Below are 22,797 nucleotides of genomic sequence, written 5' to 3' on the forward strand. Positions count from 1 at the left end.
TACATTGCAAAGCAGCAGAGACCCTCACCTTGTATGATTCAAATCCACTAATTGTTGGTCTTCCCTACTGTGTATTCACGCACATACTGAATGCATTTGTCAGCCAAGTACTAGCAAGCAAGCCCTGAACCGCAAAAAGGTAAAACGTCCCGTGACTTACTTGCACCAGTGCTGGGAACTGGAATGTTCACCCCACAGAGGAAATCATGTTGGCACACCTCCTCTCACCCTTCCCAAAAACGTTTTGCTCACATATATAAGAAAGATTTTGAAACATTTCTGGTCTGATGCCTCAGTTCACATGCCAGGACCCTGCCTACATAGCTGTTTTGCTACGACATGGTTGGCTAGGCAGTCACCTGGGCAGGCTAGGTGCTTCAAAGCTAAGAGATCTAGAAAGCTCAAAGGCAACAGCTGAAGGATATCTAATGGACAGCTCATTCAACTGCTGACCAGCCTAGGGGATAGCCCCTGGTAACTGGGAGAAGCCAGCAGTGTCATGGCATCACAGAATGGTGGGTAGCCAGTAGAACAGGCCAGGTGGGTCCACAAGGTTTACAACAGTATGACAACTTTCCAAGCAGGTTTCCATGAAGCTGGAGAACCAGCCAACCCAGCAATACAGAATCCAATCAACATTTTCAAAAGGAGAAGCGTTGCATCAGAAAACTTATGATCAGCTCTATTCATCAGACATCACTTCCTCATGTATGCTAAAACTGTGAATGGGAAGTACCTGACTGCTGCTAACACACCTCATATTTCTTCCTCCTCCTCGGACTTGATACACAAACAGCTGACAACATGGACAGATATGTGGCACATGGAATGCCTTGTGCAACAACTGCATGCTCTTGCTTACAGGAAAAAGAGGAGAGAGGAAATGAGAATTAAAATGGTAATGTACCGCCTGCTCTATTTGAATACTCCTTGGCTGTCATAAATTCTCTGCACATCTTAGGCAAGTTAGCAAGCAATTTGTAGTGTAAAACGAAAGTAGCAACAGACAGTTCACCTTAGATCAGGGAAACTGGAGCAACTCAGAGGAAAGACAAACTAGAAATGCAAAGAAAAATTATCATGATTCTATTGTTACAGAATATTTCTGGCCCTTCCTCCAAATAATCATCATTTGAAAATAGCCCTTTTAGACACCTTCCATTTAGGAACCCAAACATTGTACACTGACACTGTCAATGTTCGGAGAAATTTAGTATATTCCCCAGCAAGTGTCTGTATCATGGGAGACATCATTTTACACCTGGTCCAGAGAACACCAAAACATCCAGCAGCCATAGCATGGGTCAGAAATGTGTCCCACCCTCTGAATTCATACTTGAAGACGCTTCTCGTTCCATATAGGACACTGTCTAGTCTTATGTGGCTCTGAATCAAATTAAATGAATGGTTGTATTATATTATTAAAGATGCAGCTAAATGCTGTTCACCTGTCCCCAGCAAAACATCCTTCAATTCTGTGGGGAATAACCTGGGAGTCAGAAAACTAATTAATGGTTTCATTCAGTACCACGGACAGTCTGTAACAAGTAGTGAGCAGGGCAGCTTAATTTTCATTCAATATACTCATGTACTAGGAAGTCTATATTAATAACTTCAACAGAATATATTACAGTATCCATTGCAAAACCAAGAAACAAAGATACTGTAAAGCTATTTGATGCTTTCCTAAATGGGAACAGATCTTAATAACTGTCTATTAACAACTCCTTTTATACCTACCATTTTGAAAGAACTGTACAGATGAACAAATGCCAATCCATTTCAGCCTCTAGAGACAGGAACACCTATTTGACTTCTTAATTCGAGTTCTGGTTGTGATCATTCAAGCTTTAATTCCTTCCTTCTGACATACATAGTCATCACCATTATGTGGTCTGTCTGTGTCAGGACAGTGTCTAACACAAAACATACTGACAACAGAGCATCTTGGGGTTTTTACTGCTACCTGTGTGGTGCCGAGCACAAGTAAAATCCTCATCTCTTATACTACACTCCAGATTACTGAGGGGAGCTAGTCAAAATTCAGCCAGTCAAAATCCAACCTACAGTAAAACTCTGAAAGTTCAAAGATCTCTGCTGTTGCAAAAAGATGTGCTGAAAAGATTCAGACATCTTCCTGATCTGCAGCTACGGGTAATTCATCAGTAGGTTTTGTGGTTAGACAATACTAGCTTTTCTGCTATCCATTTAGTAGCTATCTCACGCATTTGAAAAGTCAAAAGCTTTGATCCTCTCAGACACTCGCACATGCTCCTCTCAGGAATAGTCTAGCTGATATTAATAGGATAATTCACAGTCAAAGTGCCACCTCAGGTGCACAAGTGTTTGATGAATTGGAGCACAACCAAACAGCAGACAAAGGAATATGAACAAAATATTAGCCCAGTCTCTCCTCTCTGCTCCCCATGAAAACCAAACATATCACATTTTATTCATAGGCTTAATTATTGTTTAACTCCTGTCCTTTTGCTTCTATTTTCTCATTTGTGTTGGTGTTTGCATTGGTGTTCATGTAATCTACTTAGATTGCTGGGTTTTTTTCTGAGTGAGGTCTGCAGCTTATCTGGGAACTTTTATCACTTTTAGCAAAATGGGGCTCACTTCTCTGTTGACTTTTCGCAGTGCCACAGTTCCATAAATGACAATAAATTCTATTTCTGATCCTTGAAACCTGTGTTATAGCTAAACTATTTATTTTCCCTCCTACACCTTCCTTTCACATTGTGACTCCTGGCTTTTCTCAGCCCCCACACCACATTTCCTTCCCACATGATAGCTAAATTTAAATCAAGCCTGGATGATTGTCTATACTGTGTAGCTCAATCAGAGATTAGGAACTTGATTCAGGAACTACTAAAAAAATGCATGCATTGTGTAGGTCACACTAAATAAACATAGCTGGCCTTAGCTTTAAAAATCTCTTTTTCTTCCATGCATCAAGCTTTTCTTTACATCTCAAATATATATTAGAAGCCTGTAGTTGACTAATATCCATAGGCAGTGATAGTCTATGTGCTTTATAAAAAAGGTTCACATGAAGAGACAAGCTGTTCCCATTATTTCGAGGAGACTTGCTCTGTACTCTAATAGTGTTAGAAACTAAACTCCATTGGCACTGATATATAGTGTACCTCTTCCAACAAATATGGAGTAACAGAGCTTCCCAGAAAATGCATTGCACAGGACAACATATGAAAGCTTTCTCAGAAGGAGCCTTGGTTCCAGGGCCTGGGGTTCATAAAACCACAAGGAGAGGAAACACACATCCTTCCCCTTCTTCACACCTTTCTTCCCTGAGCAAACATTTTGAAGGCAGTTCCTGGAGACAGATCTTGAGGGATTTCCTCAGCCAGTTTCCATTTCTTATCGTATTCCTCTAGCAGAGGCACCAGCCCTTCATTTGCATCTCATCTGTGTCAGTGGGTTTCAGCTTTTCCTGTTTATAGTTTATATACCATCATGGTAGCAGTGCCATTAGGATAATTATAGTTATGATAGGACTCCCTTGCACACTACCAAGAGACATTTTGTGACTAGATAATGAGGTCAGCAATTTCCAAGATTCGCGGAACAAGGACAAATTGTTCTGGCAACATGCCTGATTTACTCCCAAGTTTGTTTGTACCACCTTCTTGTACACTAGACCCCATCTGCTTTTCTGCATTACTGTTCAACGCTACTTTCTGCTTCAGGGTCTTCTTCCCCCAGGACAAACCATATCATGTTTTACTCTCTGCAGAAGCTCCCATACTAAGGGCCACCACCAGCACAAAGGCCAATGGAGAATTTTTCCACTTAAGATAATTAAAGAAGCAATGGTGAGGGGGAAAGTGGAGGAATCATAGCCCAAAATCATATTCAAGTAAGCATTCCTAAATAAACATCATTGATCATACTTCTAAGCTGTTGTTACATTGCAAGTAACAAGCAGAAACTCAACTTAATCTGCTACTCACAAATGTCTTCTGGTCTTCTGAACCAACCCTGTAAGCTCTCACTGTCTCTTCAAGGGAGTCGCATACTCTAAGGTACCTCTGCTCTACTCTAGCCTGTGAGATCCAACAGTCCAGGTTTTATTTAGCACTTAGTCTCATGTCACATTCAAGACCAGACTAACATAGCCATTTCCTCAGTTCATACTATTGCACCAAAATTCATACCGAGGCACCAGAATTTTCACAGACCCATGCTTTGTAGACCTAATAACGCTAAATATGACTTGACTGTGCACTTAAATTAAAGATACGGCCATCAAAACAGGTATATTACAAGTGAACTCCTGGCCCAAACAAAATCCATAGCAAAACTATCACTAAGAAATACGGATCTTAAAACAGCACTATCATTCTCAGCAGCTATGCAGGGAGTAAGCTTCATACAAAGCACAACAGCTGACTTAGGAAAAGCATTGCAACTACCTAATGTCCTAGCAATCAAAACAAGGCACCTTGCACTCTACATGGATGGTAAGTAATTTCCAGGTATTTATCCTTTCTATGAAATCTGAATCTAACCTACGCAGGCTATCAGGATGTTAGCATAAGGCCTGGCTACTCTAGGCTCACTTACCATTTTACAGAAGAAACAGTGCACACCGACACTTACTACAGATTTTGCAATCTTTCAATACGCCCTGAGCCAGATATCATCTTCTTGGCTAAGGCTCATACTATATCTGTACACAACTGTTTGTCTCAGTGTTGCTATAGCTGTACATTACGAAACTCCTTAAACACCCAATACATCAGCTTTTGGCACAGCTCTCTCGAGGCAGGTGTGTTGTGCAAAGCATTCTTCAGGACTAGCAGGGATTAAATGGCATTTTGTGGCTCCCAGGAGCTGCAGTTTATATTGCTCTGAGCTCCATAAGGCCAAGTTTCCTCTGCTCAGCAGAGCCAAAGGAAGTTGTGCATTCAGATACAAAAAGACAGAAAGAGAAGAGAAGAAGGACTATGACTAACGTGTAGGATGAGTCCAGCACCACTGAATTTTTAAATCCCTGACTTGCAACAATTTAAGTTAAAGCTTTCCACATAATCATGCTCCCAAACGCAGACATCTGGAGAACAAGCGCTTCTGGGCTAAAAATATTTGTGAAGTATTTCAGGAAGGTACAAGAAGCCAGAAAACAGATGCTTTGTACAAAATATCTCCCTAAAACACTCCTACAGTGAAGCTTCCGTGACCTTGTCATTTTTGCTGAAGCATCTCCTTAGGTAATATCACATGGTTGGGATACTTTGAAAACTTGGAATTGCTAAAGGCTTTATTGATAGAGGTTTTGCTGCCTTAAGACACAGTGACACCATGTGGCCAATTGCTTAGCCCAGAAACGACATGCTAATGGAAAGGGCAGTGTACAATTTTCTCTTTTTTTTTTTTTTGCTTTATTAAATTTAGCTTATGGGTGCTCAGATGCAACTGTATTGACTGGTGTGAGTAAACTTGGATAGAACAATCGTCATCTGAACAGGTATACAAAACCAAAGCCAATGACCATTTGGGATTTCAGCATATGTTCAAAACTGTTGGCAAAAGTGCTGTCTGAAAATATGCCTGTAAGTTCAACAAGTAAATATCCATAAACACAGTTTGCACGTGTGCCAAAACATCATATTCACTTGGTAGATGCAAGTAACTGGTAGAACTATGATTCTACATTCTTCTCAAAAAAGTGCACCTGGAGGATGTGTCTAACTACCTATGGTTTAATTCTGCAGTAATATCACAAAAAATTGCAATTAATTTTGAAAATGGATAGATTTTTGCCTTGCTCTCATGGCTTGTTTTCCTTCCAAGTATACACAGATACCTCCATTTATTTTTACAGACATTCCTGAGGAAAATATTTAAATTCATAAGTGGGAATATTGCTACTAGGAATGTTCTCAGTAGTTGTTATCACTCTGTGTTATATAATGTGGTGGCCGATGTGATGAATCAACTCTCCCTAGAGGAGTTCTTTTTTTCCAAATCAAGTACTGCACATTCAAAAGGTACAGCTCATAAGAGACAGAGACAGAGACAGGCAGGCAAACAGGCAGATGAAAACTGAATACAGATTACCTACATACTCCTCAAACAGAAAGAGAAAAATATATTAAATAAGCTCTTCACAGAGAATATATTCACTCAGTACTACTATAAAAAATTAATGTTCAGTAAGAAATGTGTATTTTGAGGCAGGGTTCAGAATATCTTGCTCTCAAGAGCAGAAAGGAAGGGAAAATATAACAAACGTGACTCTCAGTTGCATAGGCTTTGCAAAGTCAATGTACCATAAATGTTGCTTTTTTTATTGATTAGTTAGATAACATGCTCACGTAATTTTTTGTTCAGTATTGAACTCCAGGTAAGCAATTTATTTCAACACTATCACAGTGCACCTGAATTTAAATTAAATAAGTTAGTTTGAAAAATGCTGTAACAGGATTTTCACCTACATACGTAATAGTTTCACCTACATACGTAATAGTTTCACCTATATACATAGTAGTTTAAAGCCTGGGAAGCACCAGCAAGTTAGACACACGACTCTGATTATTCAAAATACAAGTTTGAATTGAGGAAGATTAATGACCTGATCCCTCAAGTTTTGTCACCCTGACTAGTGAGATTATGCTGCCATCTTGTGACCTGTTAATTTCACTTTACTACAGTGACAGCAATTTTTCCCCTAGACTAGGAGGACAGTGTACATGTGTCCCTGGTATACAGGTGCAGTGACCATGCTTTGAGCAGCTCAGTCCTCATTTATATTCAGACCCATGTTTTCTCTCCTTAGCTTTCTTACCTGTGACTCATAAGCTGCACCCTTCAATGTCATTGTCATTGCCAATGGAAGTGCTGTCCATGGACAGGCCTGGGTAGGGACTGGAGGCAGCCCTACAGAGGAGGTGAAACCCATAGTTTAAAGGAGTAGAATTTTGCAATAAAGGCTACAGAATGCTCCCCTGCTGCCAAGAGAATCTTCTATACTGGAAAGCAAAACACACACTTAGCCAGCATTTGAATATGACAGTATACACTGAAAAAAGACATACCCTTTACAGCTGGGAAGGAGAATGACTATAAATTATTATATGGTTTTGCACATTGATGATAAAATTTTCCTCTCCATCTTCCCAAGTGTAAAGCTTGTATATTTATGGTAGAATTTTTCTGGCTTGAAAAAAAAATGTGTTACAACTGGCTGTATTCTGAATCAAAATGGGGTTGTTCCATTTCGTCAAATTAAATAAAACAGCTGTATGTCAAAGTGATTATGCTGTTCCCTTGAAACAATACAGACTTCAATTGCAGTGACTGCTTGCATAGTATTTTGGAATACCAGGAAAAAGCTTAGTATGGTTGCAATCACATTGAAAAGCAAGCTGGGAACCCCTCTGCTAGTAACCCCACGTTCCTTCCTTATACCTCAACTACATGTGCTCCCATCAGTGTTTACTCCCAAGACATTTCAGAAGTGAAGACATACAAACAAACCTTGAAATGCTGACAATCTGAAATGCATGTCCAAGGAAGGAACAGGGACATACCAGGTACAAGCAGGCTTGGGAGCTCTGAGCTAACAAGGCAGCTGCTCTGAGCTTGGATACATATATGGGAGAGCCCACAGGAAGGCATGCATAGCCAAAAGGTTCCCTCAACATGTCTGACTGGAGACAAATATCAGTCCTCCTTCACTACCAAAGCCTCAAACACCATGATACACCCAAATCATTGAAGTATTTTCTCCCTAATCCTTGTATGCTAAAGTAAATCAAAGCATCCTGCACTTAGACTCTGGGTAGAGTTTCCAAGATATACTGTATTTTCTTCAGGATATGGCATAGCAGAATGAGGGTTCCCAGCTAGCAATTGAAGGTTATGTTTGCCTGTTCCCTGTTTTTGAGGAGGCTAATTGCATTGCATTGATTGTATAAATGGAACCTCAAATCTTGTGACAGTGGGGACTTTATACTTTCTTATAATACTAAAATATTCAGAGAAATACACAGCCAGCTGAACTATCTCTGTGAGACTTAGCAGTGTATTTCAACAATCATAATAATAACTATTACTGCTGTGGCTGTGCAAAGCTCTAGGCAGATTTACAGCTAATCCATTTGCAAAGTTAAGTCAAGAAAAAATTGAAGAGTGTGAAGTCATGTGGCTGCAGTCACACAGTGAGTCTGTGATGACAGGCATAGACCTTCCTTAACATCAGCATTTGTTCCTTCAGAGGACGAGGAAGGTGTCTCAAGTTTTTTTTCTTTCCAGCATTCCTGACAGCAAAGCAAGTTGTCAGGGGAGACATTTGGTATAGTCACATCAGGAGAAGAGTCCTTCACACTGTGCTGCATGTTAGCAGCGACTCATCTGACATGGCACAGCACAGTGCAGGAGAGATGCTGCAGCTTGCACAGCTGATGTGCCTGAGATCCAGGAGAATGAAAGGGTAAAGGCCAACTGCAAAAGGCTAAACCTACTGTGTGAGATCCAACTGCAGCAGCTGAGCCTTCTGAAAAGGCTCAGAAAGGACGTGTATACTATTGTTTCTGCAACTGTAAATGCTTTTTACTCTGGAGAGCTACATTCCAATCCCCTCTTCAGAGCTGGAAGAAAATTCCAGTTCTCATGACAAACTGCTACACCTCATTTGCAAAAACACAATATACTATTTAAGCAAGCAGTAGAAGAACTAGATCATCTCACATCAAATCTTATCTTTAATATGCCATATCCAAGTGAGAGAATGGAGTTCATTCTTTTCCCTTCCTTTCCAGCAAGCACCAACTGATATAATGAAATATGCATCATCAACCGGACATCATTTCTAGTCTGCTGGAGCTAAAAGCAGATCTTGATGACTATCTGGGGAACAAATATTCCTTTCAGCAGCACATACCTGGAGCTGATATACTCTTATATATGTAAGTATAAATATGCTTCTACTGATCTTTGCCTGTCCCCTATCTTTCATTACTGCCTCCTTTACAGCCACCTTCTTCCACAGCCAAGAAAGTATTTAATCTTTCTGCTGGGTTTGGATGAAGTGTATTCTTGCACAAAAGGTCAACTGAAGGCAATGTATCAGTGAAACTCCAGAACAGCCTTCAGACTACAACCAGAATGGAGTTTCAATGGCAATCAACTATTACACCTAATCTCTGCACAGATAAATGCTCTAGCCCCGGTCTCTAAGCCCCCACTGCTCCATTACTGACTTCACACCTATCCAGTAAATCATGATTCTAGAATATGGAAAGAGGAAAAATGAATCTCTGTACTCACTTGGCTTTCATTTCTGTAAGATCCTGATCACTCTGGCACCAATCTAATGTTTGTGGATGTGTAAAATCCCATTGATTTCAATTGGGAGCCTTTCAGGATGTGTGACATCTGGTCTCATAGTACTCTGTTGTGGTTTAACCCCAGCCAGCAACTAAGCACCACGCAGCCGCTCACTCACTCCCCCCCACCCAGTGGGATGGGGGAGAAAATCAGGAAAAGAAGTAAAACTCCTGGGTTGAGATAAGAACGGTTTAATAGAACAGAAAAGAAGAAACTAATAATGATAATGATAACACTAATAAAATGACAGCAGTAGTAATAAAAGGATTGAAATGTACAAATGATGTGCAGGGCAATTGCTCACCACCCGCCGACCAACACCCAGCCAGTCCCCGAGCGGCGAATCCCTGCCCCCCCCTTCCCAGTTCCTAAACTAGATGGGACGTCACATGGTATGGAATACACCGTTGGCCAGTTTGGGTCAGGTGCCCTGGCTGGGCATGAGAAGCCGAAAAATCCTTGACTATAGTCTAAACACTACTGAGCAACAACTGAAAACATCAGTGTGTTATCAACATTCTTCACATACTGAACACAAAACATAGCACCGCACCAGCTACTAGGAAGACAGTTAACTCTATCCCAGCTGAAACCAGGACATACTCTCGTGGTCAAAAATCCTGGAGACAGTGTTCAGGACTCCACCTGGTGAGCTGAAACAAGAAGTCTTCAGAACAGACAGATACTGCTAAAGAGACTGCTCCTTTCCTCTGAAAGGTGTAGAAGACCCACTTAGGAGAGCAGAAGGTATTCTGTTGCCAGAAAACCTCTATGATTCCAGACTAATGTTCAGGGATTGCGCGTGGTTTTTGTGGGATTGTAGAAAGCCAAGGATACATTGGGCAACCATAGCTGGCAAGGACACATCCTCTCTCTCAGGCAAACTTAATCCACCTATGGAAATGGACAGTCATGTGTTAATGATAAAGGTAAGAAAGGGTCCTACTTCCGTGCAGGAATCCTTGCCATGGCAGCATTTGCATCTCCATACTCCTAAAGCCCAGCTCCAGACATACAGGTATTTTATTTTTAGATAAAATCTACCTCTGCAACAAGAGTTTGTGCTGGGCCTGTCATTTCTTCCTCATTTCACAATTAGGACTTATGAGGTACCATAAGCACTGAGTGAGTCCCTCTGCCCTGAAGCAAATATCATCTTTAAGTCTTCCTAATTTATAATCTCCTCTCTGTTACAGTAATACACCAGGCTCTCCCTTCCCTGATAGAGTCAGCTCACAGAATGGATTCAGGTTGCAGCAGCAGTCCAAACAGCCAGTGGACTCACAACGACATAAGTTCATACCAGTGTTAACAGAATTATGTTGTAGTTTGAGAGCCTGCTAATTGGACTAAAGCCTGAGACCTGATAATACCTTTCCTTTCAACCTACTTCATCACAATAATCTGATCATCTGTATTATAATAAGAGATACAGAACTCATTTTACGAACTTTGTCAACAATGAGAGCTCAGAATAAAGCTGGCATTGATCTTATGAGAGACATGAGGAAAGAAAGAAAAGCAGAATTCAGAAAACCTAACAGAGTGAAACAGGCTAAAATAGGAGGAGAATAAAACAAAGGACCAAGGACAAAGGAGGGATAAACAGCAGAAGCTCAGGCCTCTAGCTGCCCTGGGGGCAACAGCAGAAGAGCATGGTGGTTTGGTCTGTGGCTCTTCCCTGAAAGTGGAGGTAGGTACACGCTGTGCCTGCTGTTTCTGCTGTGCCTGCAAGAAGTCAGAGCTGAGGGTGCTGCAGAATTGCCAACCAAGCAAACAATGTCATGAGATCTAAGCTCACCAAAGCATCTCTTGTTTCAGTGAAACATTTTTTAGATAATGAATGGCTTTTAAGAAACCAGAGCTTTGGTTTTCTTTTTATCTCTTTTTCTGCTGAAAAGCCTGTTTGGGGGCACATGACCTGATACTACCATTTTCAGAGGCATGAAAAGATTGAAAGCATGCTTAAACATGTTTTCAGTTTTTACACTTCTTTAATGAAAACCTAAAACACATGAAGAAAAATCTCACTGTGATGAAAGCATTCCTGATTGTCTCCACATGGAACTTTGCACTGAAGAACTGGGGACCAGAGCAAGAAGGAACCATCCTTACAGGCCATAGACACTCATCTGCTCCCAGAAGAACTACATTTCTTATACTAAGTCACCTTCCAGCTAGAATGTACTTGACTCTGTGGTCTGTACATGTGGTGACCCTCAGAAAAATCACTATTTTTTACGTGTAGCAGGAGGCTCTGTCTTTCAGGAACACCACCTCATAAGGAGAATTTTGTACCATTCTACAGACAGAATAACAGGAAAGCAGCTGAGACATGCACAGGCATTAGTCAAGTCATGACTGTATGTACAATGATTTAGCCTGAACAGCTGGCTAGGAGGTCATAAAAGAAATGTGGTTTACTACGTGAGTGCTAGATGAAATGACCCTGTTGCCAAACTTGGCTCAGAGCTGGAACAGCCGCAGAGCATACATAGGATTTATAAGACTAACCTCTGGATTTGTTCCTGAGCCCAGGAAATTGCATTCTTTTGAGGTCTGGACTGATGTTCATTGACAATGCAAAATTATGCTCTTCTGCAGGAGAAGAAAAGCAAAGCAGAAGCGCTGGAAAGCCAAATAGCCTTATGTGGACAACTGAAAGGAATGAAGAAGGATAATAAATTACTCAAAAAATTCTACTCTCCTCTTCAACCCAGAGGAAGGGAGAACTTGCACATGCAAAGGGCACGGAGCAAATGACTCCTCCATGTTGTTAAAAATTCAAGCTACTTTTCCTAAATTTGTGAATTGAAAGGTAGAGTTACCTGCCTCAGCCCATTACCATCCTGTGTGTGGTGTCTGTTATGTGGCTAATCAGGCAGACACAACTTATAAAAATACCCAGAAAGCAAATGGAATAAGCAGAAAATGAAGTGGACAGAGAAGATAGGTCTGGCCTGACTATGACTGAACTCTCTCTGCTTAGGAACTACTAGGCACTAGCACCATCCAGAATCAAAGCTTTCTCTCAGGCCTCAGAAGATAAAGAGGCCATGTACAGAGATGAATGTCGTTGGTTTTCTCCAAGCAGTTCTTTTGCTAGTGGACAGTGGTTCTTAAGCTATGTAAAATGCACTTAGTAGCCAGAAACAACTAAAAAAAAAAAGAAAAAAAGTTAATGTTTATCTCTGGTTTTCCTTCCCTCTCTTCTAGGCATAATATTCCAGATGAATTAAGGGAAACACATACAGGGCACAGAATGAGCCATATATCCTAAAGCAGTTAAATTACCAAAAGACTAACACCACATTATATGATGTGTAAGGTAATGGTTGATAAAAGAAAGCTTTTATCTCTTGACAAAAATACTAAGATTTCAAAACTTATTGGTCTAATGTGGAATAAAAGTCAAGACTTTCTTCTTAACCCACCATAACCACCCATGTTCCGATAATCAACAACCTGCTGATCAGAACACTAGTCTGGGAAATGGGAGAACCTAATCAAGCACAGCCAAGGCACGACCCTCAACTTCCTAATCCCCATGGGGAGCCCCAACTTTTAGTTTAACAGCTATTTCAAGGAGACTTTTACTACTTTTCTTTAAGAGGATAAAACAAAGTTATGTAACTAAGTGCTAATCCTTTCCCCAGTGGGAAAAAAAAAAGATTTTTTTAAAATACCTTTCTAGCAGTTAGAGAACAAAGGACCATGTTATTTTCACATCTGATTTTAGTGACTGAGTGGAATCAACAAGAAATGAAGTAGAATTTTCCTTGGTTTCTACATCAGCCTCAAAGTGAGAGATCTTGAGAAAATTTCTGTAACCTGTCACTAGAGCTTCAGTGATGGAAAGCAGTTATTACGTCTTCATAAAAGCACTAGTTGTCAGTGTCCCAAGACTATAACTGTACTAATAATAACTGATTGCAAAACCACTTAATTATGAAAGTATACAAAATACAGATTTCAGTGACTTGTGTCTAAGTAGGTATTGTGTCCTGTGGTAGCTGGTGATACTGTCGTTCATTGTCTTACAGAGAAAAATGGATTCACCTTGTGGCTGAGCAATTGGCGTCTCGTAACCATGCTTATTCTACTAATCCTGGAGGAGGAACTGTATGCTCGCTTCTGGCACTGCACAGTGAAACCAACCATCTGGTCGGGACCTGAGCCATCTTGCTTTCACTTGCATGTGTATGTCTTCTGGCAGAAGGACATTTCTGCTGGGAACCCTACATTCTACAAAAAACATACAAGTAATTACAAAACAGATTTTTTTAATCTTCTGTTTTTCCTTTTCTTTCCAATCCATTTCTACCCTCCTTTCTAACACACATTTATATACACCCATACCCATCTACACACACACACTTACATACTTCCTTTTATGAAGGGGAAAAATTTAAGAATTGATACTCCTTGAATGCACTTTTTTTCTTTCTTTTCTTTAGAAATGTGCAATTTATACCTCTATTTTAGTTGGGGTTTTATTTTGCCTAGCTGGGTTATGATTTTGATCTTGGTTATTGCACATACTGAAATTCCACTGCATGTACTGGACTGGAGTGAAATATTTCTACATGTTTTCCCATCATAAAATAGAAACTAGTAAAAAAAACACTTGTGAGACAGTAGCAGGCAACAAGGCTTGTAATGGATCACTTCTAAAAAGCCACCATGTTTGAGCTGCACCATATCTTCTTCCACAGAGCTGAAGGATGATGATAAAATGTTGATGATAAGAAGTATTGGAAATCATTTGCAGGAGTGTAAGATGCAATAAATCAGGGAGTATAGGCTGAAGGAGCTTTCACTGATCACAAGAACTATGAACAAACCTCTGAAGTAACTGAGATTGAGAAGGATAAGAAGCCTTACAGGAGCAGTGACGGGAATATTACCACGGCAGTCATACTAAAATTTTTTATGGACATATTTTAACAAAATTACTTTCATGGTGAGTTTTGATTTAAAAGGCAAAAACCCTGTCACCGATAAAATCTAGGCATGTTTGAAATAACTACCTTCCCTCTTCTATGGGGATGCTTCTGACACATCAAATGCACGGATTCTTATGCAGGATACTCTTTTGCTCTTTCTCCTTCCATTTTCTTATAAGGCAATGGAAGTTATTTATAGAGAGACTTGGACTGTAGTATCTAGTCTGATGAGAAGGGCAGAAATAAGCCAGTACACAAAATGAAGCATCAGTCCGAAGTCAGCCTCACATCCAGTTTTCTCACGCATCACCTTTTTGCACTGTTCCAGTACAAGCCAACTAAAACTGCACTATGATGGGGTTTCATGCAGCTGTTAAAAATGTCTCATTACTTCAAAGCAAGGGTTGGGTTTTGCTCTGTAGCAATATGCATACAACACCACTGACAGCTTTGGATGGAAGATGAGTTGTCGGAGGCATATACAAGTTCACCCACTGTCACTTGCCAACTGCTTCTCCTGGATTTGTAAATCTTCAGCGGGGAACAACGAACAGCACAACATAAAAGTAAGAACTGGTGTCTCCACAGGAGCTACAGTTCTTTTCATTAATCAACAAACCTCTTCCACCCCTTAGCTGTACTTTGACTTGTACCTACAGTACTCACAGTATTCACTCATTAAAACCATCCTAAAGATATCTTTAAGATCCCCAAGTGCTCTATGGAATTACTTGCCTGCAAGGTCAAGGGTAGCATCTTTTCAAAACTCTACTCGTTCCTCTCAGACTGGAATCTGTTTCTCAAAAAAAAAAAAAAAAAATCAGTTCCAGTATGTACTTTCTTCTAAGAGAGGAACCTTTCCTGAACACCTATCTCAACAGAACTGACTGGAACTGTGTCATTCGCTGCCTGGTTAAATTTATCCCTCAGTTTCTATGAGAGATGATGCCCAAGGCACATATACACTCCAGAAGACAGGAGGAGACACTGCATCTCCTCCTGAAGTATTCATACATTTGCTAAAGGAAAACATAGGCTCCTGTACCTGTTCTTCTGACTGTGCATATAATGCATGAGTGGCGTATACCATTTAAAAGGATAAACAAACATGTGTTTAATGCCTCGTGAACCAGCCTTTCTATTTCAGACAAGTGCACTTCATGCCATTTCTTAGAATCTCAAAAAATTGGAAAGGGCCCTCAAGGTCATCTCATCCAAACATCTGACCAAAGCAGGACTAACTTCCAAAGTCAGATCATGTTGCTCTTTTTTTTTTTTTTTCAGTCAAAAATGTTCACAAACAGTGATTCCACAACCTCTCTGGGAACCTCTTCTACTGTTCACTCTCACTGCAAAGAATTTTTTTCTGTTGTTTCCCAATTCTCCCGTGTTGCAAACTGTGACCGCTATATGTTGTTCTTGCACTGCACGTTTCCTGCTAGTAGAATAGAACATACTCAGTCTGTATCACTTTTTTAGCCTGAACATTTTTCTTCTTCAGTAGTGTCTCAGCTGGTGTCAGTGGCTTAATTAGTTGAACTCTGTCTTAAGGTCTGACTGTTTTGCCTACCTGCAGATGCAAGATAACCCACAAACTGGAAGAAGTAGCTCTCTAATCACCCTCCTCACCAGAACAGCTGTGAGTGTTTACCAGCCACCATGTCTCTAGCATGCAAATTACTGAATAAAAGATGATCAGATACTCAGCAGGAATCTCTAGGGTACCTGACCTTTCTTATTTAAAGCCTTGAACACTGTCACAATAATCAAACACCAATACACACTCCAGCACAGCCTGTTTCATATGTTTGTTTATAAGCATGGACCCATAAGTAGGATTTTAATCTTGATCCTGAACATACAGGGAAGGATAGCATGTGACTGTGTTCTTGATTTATAATCCATCCTATAGAAAATAGTCAGGAATGTTACAAAGTCTATCAGAATATTGAAAGGCTTCAGATGGCTTTACAGTGTTAACATTTACCTACCTCATACTACAAACAGGAATATGAATATTCCCCATAAAGCTGCAGCCATATGTAGTTTGATAGGTACACCCAAAGATTTTTTTAAATTGCATCTGCATACATTCCAAGAAAGGAAACCATGGAGTTATTCAGAACAGTCCAATTGAGAGAAGAATCCCCCCATATGAATTGCCACTTAAAAACTTTTCTTGCAAGATGAAAAAACACCCTTAAAAGAAAATAAGGGCCTTCCAAACATACCTTTCACTGGAAAATAACATTGTCATGCTCCACTTTCCAACAGACATTCCACTGGAACATCCCTGAAGCTAAAGCAGTGTGCTCTCTCTTCAGTCCATTGGCAGCAGCCCAGAGCTGCATGCCAGGGATTTAAGGAAGGGTTTACTGAGAGCTGGTGCCCACTTGTAACAATCAGGTCTCTGTCAAGCGAGAAAGATACAAAACATAATTAATTTTTCCTCCTTTAGACATTGCTACTTCTGTCACAAGTAAGGGAAATGCCCTAAATGCTGCAGGGCTATGGTACTGCATGGAAAGACCCATGGTCTGCTCCTGACTTTTAAATGCTACATGATCTCTGTACAGTTCAGCAGCTCCTAACCCATTTTGATGTCCAAAACTGAAAAAGATTATTCCTTTTGTGCACACCTCATGTAGAAATTTCTGCCTCCAAGAATATCAGCATCATGTATGTTACCCTGGAAAGAAGAAAGACACATAGATTTGACGTAACTGACAGACAATATATGACTGTTTCTACATTAGAAGATAATTTCCCCTTTATACAGTCACCGTCTGCTGAGCTTTTTCAGGTTACATTCAGAGAGACGTTAACGCTCACTCATGATGTCTTATATCTAGGTAAGGAAAAACTCCTAATCCACACAAGAAGCAAATGATGGTGCATCTTAAGGAAAATCTCTTCTTCTACTTTGCTCATGTTTGCTTTCTTTACTAATCACTCCATGATTACTGCATTTGCTAACCACTCATGACCACTGCACATGAGCAAGCCCTATTTTCTCCTTCTCAGTTGCTGAGGTATCTTTTCACTTATTGCTTTGCAGTGAAGTATAGAATTTAGGAACAAGGAGGGGGTATGTGCCAGAGCATGAATACAGGGAGGTGGCTGGAGTGCACGTTGTCTGTTGAAGCAGGACTTGATATAGAACTCCTAGAAATCTGAAATAGGACTCCATTACAAGAATAACCAAACTCATGGCAAACGTCTTTTAAAGATAAGACTGATTTCTCTGCTTCAGCCCAGCAGACCATCTATCCCAGCATACTGGCTCTGCCAATGGTCAAAGAAGAGGTCCACAGGAGAATGCAAGAACAGGACCAGTTTGTTGTAATTCTCCAGAATACTCTTCCAGAATCTTGTAATCTGTGGTTCTGGGACTCTGAAAGGCAGAGGTAGTGTCTTTGAATTTAGTTAATCTTGATAGATTCCTCTTACATGCATTTGTCCAATGCTCTTCTACTGTATCTAATCAGTACCTTGTATACTTAGATGGTAAGTCATTGTGGAGTGGGCTTGTTTGTGTGGCATTGATCAGGGTGTGGCCCATTCTCACGAACAAAGATGCTTTGAAGACCATTGGGAAACACGGCTGACATGGTTGAAGCAAATGACAAATATATTTTACCTATTTGCAGATTTAAATCTAGCATTAGCAATATTCTGTCAGTAGCACAAAGGATCAGTACAGTAGATGAGTATTCATGTTGCACTCAGTGCCTGGCAGGGAACTGCTGACTGGTCAGCAGGCCAAATGCACTGAGTCCAGCTCATACATTCTCAAATTCTGCACAGTGTCAAGGTGTAACTTCTAAGCCACTGCTTAATGCTTGAATTTTTAGGCTTAGCATCCAGAATTCATAAACAAATGCAGCTTAATCAGTGCATGGATTTATCAATGTAACATCAATCTAATCTGTATAGGAGATTCTCACAAAGAATCATATCAGATTGAAAGATTTGCCCTTTCATCTTACCCCAAGACAAACTCCATCACTTCCATACATCACTATGTACAAATTGCACTGTCACCTCTGTACTTTTGATGTCACACAGGGAGGTAACCTCCAAATCACAGATGTGTCCCATTTTGCAAGTTCTACCACCAGAAATTGAAAGTTGAGCAGGCTGGGTTTGAACAAGAACACTCTCCAGATACCCGTGTTCTGCTAGTGTGATGCTAATGGCTTTTCCCAGTGTTTTGTTCCTGTTCAGTCATAGCAGTTGGTCTACTTAGCCAACACTTGGCTCTGTACCCAGTCTTGGCTGCTCTGTGGCCTACCAGCTCCCTTACAGACAGACATGGTCAAACTAGCTGATTGTTGCAGATCCTACTTTTAACCAGGCATAACCAAAGCGCTGTCACATGCATTCCTTTCAGTAATAGCAAACTCAACTCAAAATGAACAACATGGAAACAAGAGCCACCTCCAGGCTCCCTTGGTATAATTCTAAACAACTAAACACTAAACTAGACCAAAACTTAAACTAAAAAAAATACTTCAAGTATTAGCCCAGTCTGAATGACCCATGTGAATGGCCTATCACTCTCCTAATCTCACTTTTTGCTACTAAGGTGCCACACATGGTGCACCTTTCCAGTGTTCTTCATCGCATACAAAACATGCTGAACGCAATCATTAGCCACTATAAATATACTGCAACATGTCCCATTCTCAGTGCTAGTAGCAGAGCATCCCCTGTAGTTTTACAGCTCTTAGACTGGCAGACATGTTTCATTGTACCCAATCTACCACTGCAAAGTTGTCCTTCTGATCGACCTAAAGGTAGTTTGCCAGAAACAAAACCAGTGTGAGGTCATTTCTCAACACGACAATGTCGTACCATCTGGTCTTCACCAGTCAAAGCATCATGGTTCCTCACTGCCAGTGTTATCATACGGCTGCCTGGCTTTGGCCTTACACTTTGCTGAGTGTGCTCCTCCTCCACCAGCAGATCATGCAAAGTGTCGGGGTGACCTGGAATTGGAATGGCCCGGGTCATGGCCAGCGGGACAGGAGCAAGACTGTGCAAAAGGTAGGAAAAAAAAAAGAGAAAGCAGACATTATGCCCTCAAGGTGAGGGTACAGACGGCCATAGAATAAGATTCCTACAAGGCATGGAAGTTCAGAGTTGCCCCTGCACGTTGCTGATCTAAATGGAGCCTAGGAGGTCTTAGCTTTACAGGGAGTGGTATGCAGACTGCCAGGGAAATAGTAAGTGCTCTTATAATTGAAGGCAGAGATGGGCACATGCTCTGTTCCTATGCAGGACATGTCCCTTGAACCATCTATCCAGCTTGCCTCCTATCTGAAACTCATATTTCACAATTTTCTCTCCACTGCCAAATACCTTACTCTTTCAGGACAAGTTCCATTGTAAACAGGGGCAGCACACAACGAGCCACCAAACATTCACTTCACTGTATACAGAAACGGATCATAATTTAGAATCAGCTGGACTAGTTATTACAAACATAACTAAAAACTCTGCTCAGAGTTACTCAATTTTCTTGGTTTGGCATAAGGCCACGCTGATGCTGAAAAGCACAGTATCGCTCACCCCTGCTTCTCCTGATAACCCCATGCACATTCCTGCTACTTCTTTCTCTGATCCAGCTGAACATTTTAATCTTCTTTTGTGTTTTGGGTTGGGTTTTTTTTTTCCACAGGATTACCTCTCAGTTAGATTAGCATGCAGGAAAAAGTCATGACTGTCCTTTGGGCAGCAAGGTATTCTTAGAATAGTTAAACTGGAGCATAAACCCATACCTTTCACTAAAGTGGCTTTAATGCAGACATAAATTTACAGTCTAAATGCAAGATGTTAAATGTTCAGTGGCTTAAGTCACTGAAAAGATACAAGCCTAAATTAACAGAATGTAACTCATTTAATTATTTTTCTCTAAGTGCTATCTAGAGTCAGGGCCCAGGCATTTTTAGGTTTAATGTAAATTTTGCATGGACAACTTTTTAAGACTATGAAAACCAATGAGTTTTAGCATTTCTATTTTTTGTCCTGGACAATGACAAATGGCAGTGATATTTTGCAGTAAATGCTGCAAGGAGCATTAGTTCATCGGAAACATTAATTTTCCTTCTAGCCAAACTTCAGACGAAGTATCACCTTCTCTGCACTTAATACAACATTTGGCCCAGATTCCATTTCTGAATGACATGTATAGAGCACTAAAAAGTGCAGAATAGTGATTTTTTTCTGAAATGGTAGAATTATAAATTTCTTAGCAAAATACTAATATAGCAAAACTTTTTAGTATTTTTATTTTGTCGTTACATGTTGGTCTTATCCCACAGCTTGATAACAAATGATCTGGTAATATATTAGAGAACTGAGTAAGTTCTGAACTAAAAAAATAAAAATCATCTTCAGACTTCCAAATACACACAGGAAACAGAAACAGGGAATGGAGAAAACTCACTTCTAAATTACACTGCACAATGTGTATTCTCATCTTTCACTTCATTCCTTCTGTCCTGTGGCCGTGAAACAACCTTGCTTGCAGAAGCCATCCGGAGACACTGCTTCTCCTGGGTAGGAAGCTACTAGTGTTACAGGAGCACATTTGCACTGAAATCTCCTTGTTCAGCACAGTCTATAGTAAAATTCCACTGAAGCCTCAAATACCTACTACTTCTGGAGAGGCAGAGTGCTCAATGTATAGCTACTTTCTCAATGATGTTTCACATCTTCTGTACCTGTGGTTCACTCTTCTCTAATAAAGGCATTTTGACTATTTTCATTCTGCAGTTTCCTCCAAGTTATACTGTACATGTATCAAAATGCTTCGGGATCAGCTTTAGCTTGTGTTCAATTCAATACCTGACTGGACCTGGTACTTCTGGGTCTCTGGTAAAGAACATCAAGAACTTCTTTCTTCCGCAGCTATACACAGCCTAACAACACACATGGCAAAGTATGGGGAAAGAACCCCATATGCTTTTTCAAGAAGCCTTGAGAAGTACAGAGGACATCATTGCTCCACGCAGTGCCCAAATGTTTCCAGTTAAGAGTCCCTGGAGCTTTTCATGAGGGCTTACTGAGTAGATAGGACAGCAGGATGGAGCTATGTGAAGACCATACCTGCATTGTGATACAGAAAGCCCACAATGAAAAGGATAAGCTGTGTCCAAAGGTCTCACAGTGTGCAAATAGCCTGTGGCCTGCTTCAGGGACACCTAGTCTAAAATAATAAGCCATATATGCTTCATATAACTTAGATGGCATTCACCCAGATTATCTTAGGTTCATGGGGTCTGGGCAGTAAAGCTAAAGTAGAGTTTAGAGACATTCCACTCAAGGACATGCTTTTTCATACCAGTTCTCTTCTTTTTGGGGTAGTCTCCTTTCTACGTAGAGAGATCACAAGCTGAACCAGAGCAAAGAAGGAAAATTTTAAGAATGCACTGGCAAACCAGCAATCTCTACTCTTGCCTGATTCCAAATTAGCTAGGGAAATCATCCTGCCCCAAAAGAGCACTGCAAGATGTACTGTTCGCTTATAATAAATCTGTTCATAGCAGCTTACATGTGGGGACATTGTTTCTCAGTTTCTTAAGAGACTTGTCACAACTTTTCTTATTCTCATTCTTATAATAGAAATGTAGCACAAAGTGCTAAACAAAGGGATGATTGATGTTAGCATCAAGCCGAGATCTTCCAGTTCAAGCTAGTACTTTGATGCTCTATTTTATCTGAAGCACTTTTCAATTACAAGCAGATTGTAAGAATAGCTTTCCCCATCCAATTTTTGTTATTTTTTTCAGTCACACTTGGCATAGGCTCTCTTTTGCAGCTACAGGTCAATTATCTTTAATTAAATAATAATTTTCACATTGTTCTTGAATAATGTTGTCTGTACTCTGTAAGCCTGGACAAACTATATAAAGTGCCCTGACGCTACAGGCTGCAATTGGTAGAATTTTTGCCACTAACTTGGAAAAAAATGTGAGCTTAGCCCCATTTGTCTAAATCATCTCTTCAGCAGAAGAAACATTAAGTAGTCTAAGTCTTCAGCAAAACGCTGAAGAACCTGCTTAACAACATACACAACCATTTCATTGAAATTAGACCATTTCCAATTATTTTATATTAGCCTCCCTCCAATTTCCAGTTTCTATTTCCTGAAGGTAAGTTTCAAACTTCAGTTTAATTTTAAAAGGCCAGCTGACTTATAAAGAATTCCCACTGCAACTGAGTTGGCTGGCCTGTTTGTATATGCCTGTATATATGTATGCCTGTATATTTTCCTGTTTGTATATGCCACAGAGCTGCTCAGCTAAATCAGCTTTTTCAGTCTTTCTTGCCAGCTGCCATCCAAGCGATAAATAAAGGGCTTTTAACTGGGTAGCAAAGCTTTCATTCCAGAGCAACAAAACAAGAAGGACCTATGTGCTATTGTCATCAGTGGAGTCATCAGTCAGCTCCCTTCATCCTCTAATTTCAACACTGTTTTCCTTGAACC

The 22,797-nt window shown here is 40.4% G+C and overlaps 1 protein-coding gene across 2 annotated transcripts in view; it reads right to left on the reverse strand.

Annotated features, from left to right (window-relative positions):
- PLA2G4B (phospholipase A2 group IVB) overlaps nt 1-16,707 on the reverse strand; it is a 58,168-nt gene extending 41,461 nt beyond the window's left edge. Inside the window, exons 1-2 of one of the 2 annotated variants that reach the window (XM_075030674.1) lie at nt 16,535-16,707; nt 6,815-6,906 (exon numbers count right to left, since the gene is read on the reverse strand). The gene's annotated coding sequence lies outside the window, so the exon portion shown is untranslated. The remainder of the gene's footprint in view (nt 1-6,814; nt 6,907-16,534) is intronic. The other variant, XM_075030675.1, reaches the window with a different exon arrangement.
- Nucleotides 16,708-22,797: the final 6,090 nt, after the last annotated feature.

The sequence above is a fragment of the Buteo buteo genome, chromosome 6 (assembly GCF_964188355.1).
Source record: "Buteo buteo chromosome 6, bButBut1.hap1.1, whole genome shotgun sequence".
NCBI lineage: Eukaryota > Metazoa > Chordata > Aves > Accipitriformes > Accipitridae > Buteo > Buteo buteo.